Below are 10,315 nucleotides of genomic sequence, written 5' to 3' on the forward strand. Positions count from 1 at the left end.
TCCTTCCTTCCTTCCTTCCTTCCTTCCTTCTTTCTTTCTTTCTTTCTCTTCCTTCTTTCTTCTTTTTCTTTCTTCCTTCTTTCTTTCCTTTTTTCTTTCTTTCTTCTTTCTTTCTTTCTCTTTCCTTCCTTCCTTTCCTTTCCGTTCTTTCCTTCCTTCCTTATTTCCTCTTTCTTTCATTCTTTTTTTCTTTCTTTCTTTCTCTTCATTCCTTCCTTCTTTCCCTTTCTTTCTTTGTTTCTTTTTTCCTTCTTTCTTTTTCTTTCTTTCTCTTTCTTTCTCTTTCCTTCCTTCCTTCCTCCTTTCCTTTCCTTTCTTTCTCTTCCTTCCTTTCTTTCTTTCCTTTCTTTCTTTTTCTTCCATTCTTCCTTCTTTCTTTGCTTTCTTCCTTCTTTCTTTCCTTCTTTCTTTTTCTTTCTCTTTCCTTCCTTCCTTTCTCCTTTCCTTTCTTTCCTTCCTTCCTTATTTCCTTCTTTCTCATCCTTCCTTCCTTCCTTCCTTCCTTCCTTCCTCCTTATCAGTGTTCTCACTCTGTATTTATATTTCCACAGTGAGCTTTGCTGGATGGGGACACGCACAAGTATAAACATGTCTGCGTACATACTGTGAAATGAAAATAAATCTTGGAACCTTAAACTCACTAAACTAAAAAGGGAAAAGTCAGGCTGGAGACTACCTGGGGCCAACCTGCCTCCCATTCTTTTCAAAGTCACCCCGGAAAGGTTCCGCTGGGACAAAGGCATCTCCGATGGCTTCCTCCCTCCTATGGTTTATGTAAAAATACAGATTCGGGGAGCCAGGCTCAGTTGTTTACATAGTGGCAGGCTGATGAAGGACTCAGAAGAATGCAATCGGCTGACTTTCGGAGGCCGAGGAGGGTGGATCACTTGAGGTCAGGAGTTTGAGAGCAGCCTGGCCAACATGGTGAAACCCTGTCTCGACTAAAGGTACAAAAATTAGCCGGGAATGGTGGTGGGCACCTGCCGTCCCAGCTACTCGGGAGACTGAGGCAGGAGAATCGCTTGAACCCAGGAGGTGGAGGTTGCAGTGAGCCGAGATCGCACCACCGCACTCCAGCCTGGGCCACAGAGCGAGACTCTGTCTAAAAAGAAAAAAAAAAAGTTCCAATAACCCAGAGAGGAACTTCAAAAGGACCCTGATGAAAGAATCTGCTGCTTTTATTTTTTTTGCTTGTGCAAACAGTAGCTGCTAATGTCAGAGGCGTTCAAACCGGAGCCGCTCCTTCTTGGGCTACTTTCCTGGGCTTCCCAGTCATAGGACCACATAAGAGGTTGACACGGATACGGGTCCCAAAGACCTTGCTGATAAAACAGGTTGCAGGGCCGGGCGCGGGGGCTCACGCCTGTCATCCCAGCACTTTGGGAGGCCGAGGCGGGTGGATCACGAGGTCAGGAGATCAAGACCAGCCTGGCCAACACGGTGAAACCCCGTCTGGACTAAAAATGCAAAAATCAGCCGGGCGTGGTAACGGGCGCCTGTAATCCCAGCTACGCCGGAGGCTGAGGCAGGAGAATCGCTTGAACCCAGGAGGTGAAGGTTGTGATGAGCCGAGATCGCACCACCGCGCTCCAGCCTGGGTGACGGAGTTACAGAGAGAGGCTATATCTCAAAAAAAAAAAAAAAAAAAATTCCTGCCACATTGTGATTGCACTAAACGCCACTCCAGTGCACACTCTGAAACGGGTAAGTTGACATTATATAATTTCACATTGCACGATTAAAACTAAATATGCAAACTGAATGCAAAATTCAGGGATTAAATTGCAAATTGAATGATTAAAAATAAGTATTGGGTATGAATGGGTTCCCTTTTCTGAAGAATAGAGGAGGTGAGAAAAGAGATTCTTTTCCTTGTCTTTTACTTTATAAACATCTTTACTGGGGCATTTGTATTTTTATGTATTTATAATGATTAATTTTTGGAGAGACGGGACCTGGCTGTGTTGCCCGGGCTGGTCTCTAAATCTGGGCTCAAGCGATCCCCACACCTCGGCCTCCCCAAGTACTGGGATGACAGGCGTGAGCCACTTCACCTGCCCGTTTGCGTTTTGAAAACAAGCTTGAGGCCGGGCGCGGTGGCTCAAGCCTGTAATCCCAGCACTTTGGGAGGCCGAGACGGGCGGATCACGAGGTCAGGAGATCGAGACCATCCTGGCTAACATGGTGAAACCCCGTCTCTACTAAAAATACAAAAAACTAGCCGGGCGAGGCGGCGGGCGCCTGTAGTCCCAGCTACTCGGGAGGCTGAGGCAGGAGAATGGCGGGAACCCGGGAGGCGGAGCTTGCAGTGAGCCGAGATCTGGCCACTGCAGTCCAGCCTGGGCGACAGAGCGAGACTCCGTCTCAAAAACAAAAAAAAAAAAACAAAACAAAAAAAAAAAAAAGAAAACAAGCTTGCATCACCTTTTAGATAAAAATTAACTACAGATAACCTCAACGGACCCCAGCAGGAATGGGCGTCTCTGCTGCCCCTTTGAGGCCCTCGGCTGCCCCTGAGTGGGGGCCCTCTAGGCAGCCCCCAGGAACAGGTGCGGCCTGCATGGTAACCCCCAGAGACCCCCACCCCTGGCATCCTGCAGGGAGGGAGCCGGTGGGCCGGTCCAGGCAGGTACCACAGGAAAGGACTGTTCTCCCTGGGCTTGAAACTGCTTTTGCAAAAACAATTTTTTTTTTGAGACCGAGTCTCGTTCTGTCGCCCAGGCTGGAGTGCGGTGGCGCGATCTCGGCTCACTGCAACCTCTGCCTCCTGGGTTCAAGCCATTCTCCTGTCTCGGCCTCCTGGGTGGCTCGTACCACAGGCACCTGCCACCACACGCGGCTAGTTTTGGTATTTTTAGTCGAGACGGGCTTTCGCCACATTGGCTAGGCTGGTCTTGAACTCCTGACGTTGTGATCCACACCCCCCCCCCCAGCCTCACAGAAGTGGTGGGATGACAGGCGTGAGCCCCTGCGCCCGGCCCGCCAAAATCGTGCACGAGAACATCCGGGCAGTGAAGGGATCTGACCTCACTGAGTCCCTCTTGCTTCGAACCTCCCAGCTGTCCTTCGTCCCTCCTGGGTGTCGGCCACAGTATCTTTGGGAGGAACTTGCTTTATAGTAGTTTAGCTTGGAAACAAAGACGATAATAGTCCCTTTCCCAAAGCAAACCTGCTTCTTGCCTGGGGACGAGACTGCGTTTACGGGACAAACAAATTAGCCGCTGGATTGGAAATGACGGGTTCAGACTCAGGCACCTGGATTAGAAACGATGGATTCAGACTCAGGCTGCTGGAGGCTCCAAGATTCTGGCCGTGCTCGAATTGCTCCTGGGAAGACATCCCTGTTGTGAAACCGACGGTCGTGCTGAGATATGTCCCCGGGCTGGACGGGGCAGCTGGTACCACCCAGAGGACCAACCGGCTCCCCTGGTCTGTGGCCGCCACCCAGGAACTGACTCAGCTTTGAGTCCCTGTGACCTCATCGCTGCCCCAGGCGATCAGCACTGCCCACTTTCTGACCCCCTAACCCACCAAATTGTCCCGGAAAACTCCCCTCCCGGGGTCCCTGGGGAGACGGGGTTGAGGAAGAAGGAGACGCAGCTCTGTGGTGGTGAGAAATCCGTCTGTCTACGCAGCCGGCAAGGGGAGCCCCTGGGGCGGTGACAGGAAAGACCAAGGAGGATAAAGGAAACCCAGCTCCGGGGGGCACCAGGTCACAGCCTGGCTCGGGCGGGAACCCCAAGATCAAAGGACAGCAGGTGCCGGCCTTGGAAGGGAGCGGCTCAGATTCCACAGAAGCCTCCAGCGTCCTCGTCCCAGGCACAGGCCGTGCTCCACCTGCAGGTGGTGGGAAGAACGGAGACGCCTTGCCAAGGCCGGGGCACGTCGCCAGAGGGCACAGGTGCCAGGGGGCCCGGCCGGCCCAGAAGACAGGGCCCCGGAACCCCAGGTCCACGTCACGGCCGGAGCTTGCCCAGAACCATTTTCCCTGCTGATTCCGCCTCCCGGGTTCACGCCATTCTCCTGCCTCAACCTCCCGAGTAGCTGGGATTCCAGGCACCCGCCACCACGCCCGGCTAATTTTTGTATTTTTAGTAGAGACGGGGTTTCACCGTGTTAGCCAGGATGGTCTCGATCTCCTGACCTCGTGATCCGCCCGTCTCGGCCTCCCAAAGTGCTGGGATTACAGGTGTGAGCCACCGTGCCTGGCCACTTCATTGTAGTTTTTATGTGCATTTCTCTGACGGTCAATGGTTATTGAACAGCTGTTCATATACCCGTTTGCCATTTGTGTATCTTCTTTCGAGAAATGTCTATTCATATCTTTGGCCGTTTTCACATTTTAATTTAATTTTTTTAATATATTTCACTTTTCAGTTCAGGGGTACATGCGCAGGCTGGTGAGAGGTGAACTTGTGCCGTGGGTTCCTGTTGTACGGATGATTTTATCACCCAGGTATTAAGCCTGGTACCCAGTAGTGACTTTTCCTGACTCTCCCTCTGCCCACCGTTAACCCTCCACCCTCCCATCGACTCCAGTGTGTGCCGTTCCCCTCTCTGTGTTCACGTCATTGAGCTCCCACTTACACGTGAGCACGTGTGGGTATCTGGTTTTCTGTTCCTCTGTTGCTGAAGACAATGGCCTGCAACTCCGGCTACGTTCCTGCAAAAGGCATGATGTTGTTGTTTTTATGACTTTTTGCCCATTTTTAAATCGGATTATAAGATTCTTTTCTACTGACTTGTTTGAGCTCCTTATATATTCTAGTATTTTATCCCCCCTGAGGCTGCTGTTCTGAGCCTAAAGACGGAAGGCCTTGTGAGCTGTGCCTGGTACAGGTTTTTGTTTTTGTTTTTTTTCCACATTATACCAGGTTCAAGTGATTCTCCTGCCTCAGCCTCCCGAGTAGCTGGGATGACAGGCACCTGCCACCACATCCGGCTAATTTTTGTATTTTTAGTAGAGATGGGGTTTCACCAGGTTGCCCAGGCTCATCTCAAATTCCTGACCTCCGGTGATCCACCTGCCTCGGCCTCCCAAAGTGCTGGGATGACAGGCGTGAGCCACTGCGTCTGGCCAAACAAAGTATTTTTTAAAGCTTTGTCTTGTAAATCTCACAGCAGACAAAAGCAGCTCGATTCATACAATAACCTGGCGTTGGCCTCACGGTGGCAGCAGCGAGCAGCCGGGGCCTCCTGCGGTTCCTGCATCGGAGCTCCCGGACTCCCCACCCTCCTGTCCACCTGCCCCACTCGGGGGATGGAGACAGGTGGATCACCTGAGGTCAGGAGTTCAAGAGCAGCCTGGCCCACATGGCGAAACCTCGTCTCCACCGAAAATCCAAAAATTAGCCTGGCGATGGCTCACGCCTGTAAGCCCAGCACTTTGGAATGCAGGCTCCAGGGGGCATGGAGGGGAACAGGGTCTGTGGGGTGTAGGCGGGGGACACAGGATCTCTGGGGCATGGGAGGTGTGGCGATGCAAGCTCAGTGGGCCATGGAGGGGAACAGAGACTGGGTTGGGCATGGGGCTGGGGGGTGAGGGGTGGAAGAGAGAGTCTGTGGGGCGCGGGTAGGACAGGAGTGGAAGAGGCTGCATGGGGCATGGGGGTAAGGGGACCCAGGCCCTGTAGGGTGGGGGAGACACAGGCTCCCTAAGTGTGTGTGGGTTTACGAGGCTCCACAGGGCATGGAGGGACCGAGGCTCCGTGGCATGTGGGTCTGGTGGTTGAGCTGCCTGGGAGCTGCCTGGGGTCGAGGGCCCCGAGGGAGGTGTGGAGGGACCAAGGGTCCTAGGCTGCAGGTGTCGCAGAGGGTTTGAGATTGGGGACCCAGAAGGAGGGTCCCGGGCGCTTGGGCGGCCCGAGCTGCAGACACTGACGCTGTGCAGACGCCTCCTGGTCCTCAGAGATGGGCCTGGTCAAGGCCCACGAGGTCAGGAGTTGGAGACGAGCCTTTGTCCCCGGGCTGCTGTAACAGATACGGCAAACCGAGAGCTTAAAACAGCAGAAGTGTACTCCCTCCCAGTTCCGAATGCCCCGATGGTGTCATTTCTTAAATGTGTCTGGCCTTGGTGGATCTCGGTATTTTCTGTGGGAATTGTCTTGTCCGATGGAGCCACCTTGGTCTCCAGATAGGCCATGGGGCTGGGGACCTGGGCCACTCACTGGGCACCTGGCAGGAGCTGCTCTGGGCTGACCCCAGCTGACCCTGGGTGTAGGAATTATCATATGTGTAGGGTGAACACACCAGCCACACGCTTCCTCCAAGGGCGCATTTATGGATCCACGAACCTATGCATGGCTTCTGGTTGGTGAGATACAGTAGCTTCCTTCATGCAAGGTTTCACTTTTATTTTTATTATTATTATTTTTTGAGACAGGGTCAGCCAGAATTCTATCCCCAGAGCCCCTAGGAGACCCTGGCTAAAGGGAGCCTCCAATGCTCCGGCTGGCCCTGGCTTCTGGGGAGAAGTGGTGGAGGTCTGCAGGGAGAACCCTGGGACCCTCGTGTCCCCAGACCAGGCATGGCCAGCGGGAAGCTCAGGGCAGGGGCACTCAGGGGAGCAGGTGCTGCTCAGAGACTTGGCGGCCCCCACTCTGCTCACAGGACACCTGCCTGCAACGTCCCGCGCCCCAGCGCAGAACGCCAGCCTTTTCCACAGCTGAACTCTGACCTGCCGCAGAGCCTGCTGCCGAGAGGCCGGGAAGAGGCAACCCTCCCAGGAGACCAAACAAGGTGGGTTCCTCAGTGGTGGGCACCACGCGGGACGTTCCAGGACCTCCGCGGCGGTTCCCGGGAAACCAGCCGGGTGCACCATCCAAGCAGAGCTGCAGAAGCAACCAGGAGCTCCCCAGGAGATGAACAGATGAACAGATTCAGAACACCCGGCGCACGCATGAGGACACACACGGCATGGGAAACACACATGGGAGGGTGCACACGGGAGGCACTCCCAGGAGGGTGAACACAGGAGGACGCACACAGGAGGGCACGCGGGAGGGTACCTGGGCCAGCAGTGGAGTCATGGACCAAGTAAACGCAGTCGTCCACACCAGAGAAGAGGCTTCAGCCATAGTCAGGTGTGAAACTCGGAGGCCTGCCACAGCACAGAGGAGCTTCACAGACACCACGGCAGCGACAGACGCCAGACACCAACAGCCACCTGTGCTGGGATTGTGTTGCCCACGAGGCGTCCAGAACGGATGAGTCGCTACACACAGGGCACAGGACACTGCTTGCCAGGGGCTGGAGACGCGGCGTGGCAGAGGCTAATAAAAGCAGGGGATCCTGGCCAGGCGCGGGGGCTCACGCCTGTCATCCCAGCACTTTGGGAGGCCGAGGAGGGCGGATCACTTGAGGTCAGGAGTTCCAGACCAGCCTGACCAACATGGCAAAACCTCATTTCTACTTAAAGCAAAAAATTATGGAGGCGTGTGGTGCACACCTGTTGTCCCAGCTACTCGGGACACTGAGGCAGGAGAATTGCTTGAACCCAGGAGGGGGAGGCTGCAGTGAGCTGAGATCACACTGCTGCACTCCAGCCTGGGCGACAGAGCGAGACTCTATCAAAAAAAAAAAAAAGAAAGAAAGAAAGAGAAAAGCAAAAAGCAGAGGATCCTGTGGAGGCGACGAGAACATCCTGGAACGAGACACAGGCACGGGTTACACCACACTGTGCTGCACAGAAAGGCACTCAGTTGGGCACTTTGCAGAGCTGCAGAGCCGGGCCCTGAAGCTCCCAGCCCGTCCACGTCCCCTCTGCAGGCCCCGTTCATCATGGAGTCCCCTGGCCCCGTTCAACATGGAGTCACTCAGGCCACGTTCAACATAGAGTCACTCAAGCCCCGTTCATCATGGAGTCACTCAGGCCCCGTTCATCATGGAGTCAGCCAGGCCCCGTTCATCATGGAGTCACTCAGGCCCTGTTCAAGATGGAGTCGCTCTTGTTCCAACGCCTCTGACAGGTTTTCACGGTGTAAGTCGTGGCTTCTTAATGAGCAACATGAATGGTGACATTGGAGTCTCCACTGTTGACAAAAAAGCCAAACTGTAAAATATTTGAGTAGATTTTCTCCGAGCCAAATGTACAAGTGACCCTGGCCCACGACAAATGTAGAAGTAACTTCGGGAGCCTCAGGAGGGTCTGAGAACACGTGCCCTGGTTGGCTGGGTTCCAGCCTGATTTTATACATTCTGGGGAGACAGAAGTTATAAGCAGAGGCATAAACCAGTGTAGGGAAGGTGCACATTGGTTCTGCCCCGAGACGAAGTCTCTCAAAGTGCAGACTTGTAAGTCATCGGTGGATTTTAAAGACACCCTAATTGGCAATTGGCTGAAACAGTTAAGCTTTGCCTGAAAACTTGACGTCAGCATGAAGGAATGTTTGAGTTTAGATGAGGAGTTTTAGAAGGCAAATTTCCCCCACAACAGACGGCTTCGAGGGCCATTTTGAAGTACGTGAAAGAAATGTGTTACGGGGTAAAAGACTTTGACGTATTTTAACGCCTGCTCTCTGTCATGCGATGCTATACTGTAGCCGGACGAGCCGCAGACAAAACTCCTCAGACACCGGATTAAAGAAGGAAGAGGTTTTTTATTCGGCCGGGAGCGTCGGCAGACTCGCGTCTTAAGAGCCCAGCTCCCTGAAGAAGAAATACGTGGCCTTTTTAAAGGTTTACAATGTTAAGGGATCCATGTAAAAGGGCCGTGATAAATCAAGCAAGTGTGGAAAACGTGATGGGGGGTACATGCATCAGCTAACAGAACAAAAAGTTTTCCAGTGCTTTCTCATACAATGTCGGGAATTTATAGATAACACTAGTAGTTTTGGTCAGAGGTTAATAATATTATTATTATTTTAACCACCAGGGCCAGGTGGTGGCGCCAAGGTCATGTAGCTATTTATCTTCTGTTTCTTTCCAAGTTTTTGCTTTCTCCCCCTTCTCCTGTCTTATAAACTAGGGAAAAGGGGAGACGGGGAAAAGCTGGGAAGGACAACAGGAGAAGTGGTGGTCTCATTCTATAATACTAGAGTCCGGTTGGAATTTGGTATCTTATTGCTACAAGGAGTCCGTTGTGCCCACGTTATGATCTCTGTTTTCACGCGAATGCTGGTCAGTTGTGCCTGAGTTCCAAAGGGAGGAGGGTATCACGAGGCCTGTCTGACTCCCTCTTCCTGTCACAGCCTGAGCTACCTTTTCACGTTCCTTTGGGATCCCCTTGGCCAAAAAGGGGGTCCATTCAGTCAGCTGAGGAGCTTAGAATTCTATGTTTGGTTTACACCAGTATCAGGAGGTTGTCTGAGAGACACCAGCCCCTCCCACCCCTGCAGGCACAGGCTGTAAAGTATCAGACCCGAGGCAGGCTGGCGCTCAGGTGCAGACCGGCGCTCAGGTGCACGGCGCTCAGGCCACGGCCACAGGGATGGTCCAGACGTGGCTCTCCAGCCGTCCTCGGACCACACACTGATTGAGGATTTCGGGGGTCCCGATGCAGACTCTAAAGGTTGCCGGTCTGGTCTCTATCTGCCCCTAATGACACCTACACGCCCAGGATCCTGCAGAACAGAGTGTGTGTATTTTCTGGGGCCGCTCCAGCAAACAGGGCTTAAAAGATATTTATCCCCACGGTGCTGGGGGCAGAAGTCAGAGGGCCGTGCTCCCTCTCGAGGCTCTAGGGAAGGCTCCTTCCTGCCTCTCCCAGCTCCTTGGGGGCTCCAGGCATCCCTGGGCGTGTGGCTGCCTCCCTCCAGTCCCTGCCTCTGTCTCCATGGGGCCTTCTCTCTGTGCGTTTTCCGTCTTTCCCCTTCTCCGGTAAGGACACCACGCATTGGATTTATAGCCTGCCCTACTCCTGGATGACCTCTTCTCGGCTTGATTACATCTGCAAGTATCCTGTTTCCAAATCAGGTCCTGTATCTTTTGGGGGTATCTTTAGGGCTTGTTTGCAAACGAGGCACTTGGCAGGATCTGGCCTGAGACTTGCTTTTACGGCTCTCTAACTTGCACCATCTTCACGTGATTTTCCAGAGCACCCATGGGCGGCGTGTTGGCCCACACAGAGCCCTGCTTGCTGTGAACGTCAGGACTTCCTGCGGGATCTCTTTAGGTCTGATCGGAAGCCCTTTGACTTCCGCCCTGACTGTGCTGGAGAATTCAGAGCCGGCTGGCTCCTTGCTTGTGGCCTGGGAGATTTGTGGAGAACATGCTGTACCTTCAAGATGCCGCCTGGATCTTCCAGCTCCCTCCCTCGGGAGCCTCGCAGGGACGCCGTCTTGTTTTAATGTTTCAATACAGCACCCACGAGAACTGC

The sequence above is a fragment of the Chlorocebus sabaeus genome, unplaced genomic scaffold, assembly GCF_047675955.1.
Source record: "Chlorocebus sabaeus isolate Y175 unplaced genomic scaffold, mChlSab1.0.hap1 unalloc_scaffold_464, whole genome shotgun sequence".
Taxonomy (NCBI): domain Eukaryota; kingdom Metazoa; phylum Chordata; class Mammalia; order Primates; family Cercopithecidae; genus Chlorocebus; species Chlorocebus sabaeus.